Below are 2,269 nucleotides of genomic sequence, written 5' to 3' on the forward strand. Positions count from 1 at the left end.
CCTCTGCCTTCAGCTCAGCTCATGGTCCCAGGGTCCTGGGATCAAGCCCAGCATGGGGCTCTCATCTCAGCGAGGAGCCTGCTTCCCTCTCTCTCTCTGCCTGCCTCTCTGCCTACTTGTGATCTCTCTCTGTCAAATAAATAAACAAAATCTTTAAAAAAAAAAAATTCCCAACAAACAAAACTCCAGGACCAGATGGCTTCATAGGCAAATTCTATCAAACATTCCAAGAAAAGTTAATACCTATTCTTCTCAAAATATTTCAAAAAAATGAAGAGGAAGGAAAATTTCCAAATTCATTCTCTGAGGCCAGTATCATCCTGATACTGAAGCCAGGTGAAGACAACATTAAAAAACAGAACTACAGGGGCACCTGGGTGGTTCAGGGGGTTAAACCTCTGCCTTCAGCTCAGGTCATGATCCCCTGGTCCTGGAATTGAGCCCTGCCTTCCACTCTCTGCTCAGCAGGGAGCCAGCTTCCCTGCAACCAACACCGCCCCACTCCCTACTTATGATCTCTGTCAAATGTCAAATAAATACATAAAATCTTTAAAAAAACTACAAAAAATTAAGATTTTTTTAATTAAAAACAAAACTACAGGCCAATAACTCTGATGAACATAGATGCAAAAATCCTCTACAAAATACTAGCAAACCAAGTCCAACAATCCTTTAAAAAAAAAATCATTCACCCTGATCAACCTTTACTCCCAGGTTGCAAGGGTGGTTCAATATTTATAAATCAATCAGTGTGATACATCATATCAGTAAGAGAAAGGAAAAGAAGCTTCAGATTTCAACAGATACAGAAAAAGCATCCAATAAATTACAGCAACAATAACCCTCAACAAAGTAGGTTTGGAGGAAACATACCTCAACTATAATAAAGGCCTTATAGAGAAAATCCATTATACTCAATGGGGTGAAAACTGAGAGCATTTACCGTGAGGTCAGAAAAAGGACACGGATATCTACTCTAACCATTTATTCAGCTTAGTACTGGATGTCCTAGCCACAGCCATAAGACAACAAAAAGGAATAAAAGGCAACCAAACTGGTTAAGGAAGAAATCAAAATTTCACTATTTGCAGAGGACATGATATTCTGTGTAGAAAACCCTAAAGACTCCACCAAAAAACTGCTACATCTAAAAATGAATCCTGTAAAGTTTCAGGACATAAAATCAATGTACAAAAATCTGCTGCATTTCTATACAGTAATAAGGAATCAGCGGAAAGAGAAATTAAGAAAACAATTCCATTTACAACAGTCCCCAAAATAATAAACCAGCTATGAATAAATTTAGCAAAGAGGTTAAAAGACCTGATTGTGAAAACTTAAAATATTGATGAAAGAAGCTGAAGATGACACAAAGAAATGGAAAGACAGTCCATGCTCATGGATGACAAGAACAAATATTGTTAAAATTTCTATACTACCCAAAGCAAGCTACACATTTAATGCAATCCCTATCAAAATACCAACAGCATTCTTCATAGAACTAGAAAAAAGACATCCTAAACTTTGTATGGAACCACAAAAGACTGTGAAGAGCCAAAGCAATCTTGAAAAAGAAAATCAAAACCGGAGGGAACACTATTCCAGATTTCAAATTATATTATCTGTAGTAATCAAAAAGGTATGGTACTGGCACAAAAATAGACACTTAGGTCAACAGAACAGCATACAAAGCACAGAAATAAACCCATGATGCTACTGTCAATCTTTGACAAAGGAGGCAAGAATATTTAATGGGAATAAGTCTCTTCAACAAAGGGTAACTGCATGGCTGCATGCAGAAGAATGAAATGGGACTTCTTACACTGCACACAAAAACTCAAAATGGATTAGGGACCTAAATGTGAGACTTGACACCATAAAATTCCTAGAACAGAGCACAGGCAGTAATTTCTCTGATGTTGACCATAACAAGATCTTTCTAGGTATGTCTCCTGAGGCAAGTAAAACAAAAGCAAAAGAAGCACTTGTGATTACACTAAAATAAAAAACTTCTGCCCAGCAAAGGAAACCACCAATAAAACTAAAACACAACCTAGCTAACTGGTAGAAGATATTTGCAATGACATATCCAACTAAGGATTATTACCCAAATTATATAAAGAATTTATATAGCTCGGGGTGCCTGGGTAGCTCAGTGCGTTAAAGCCTCTGCTTTCAGCTCAGGTCATGATCCCAGGGTCCTGGGATCGAGCTCCGCATTGGGCTCTCTGTTCATAGGGAGCCTGCTTCCTCCTCTCTCTCTGCCTGC

The sequence above is a fragment of the Mustela nivalis genome, assembly GCF_964662115.1.
Source record: "Mustela nivalis genome assembly, chromosome: 2".
NCBI lineage: Eukaryota > Metazoa > Chordata > Mammalia > Carnivora > Mustelidae > Mustela > Mustela nivalis.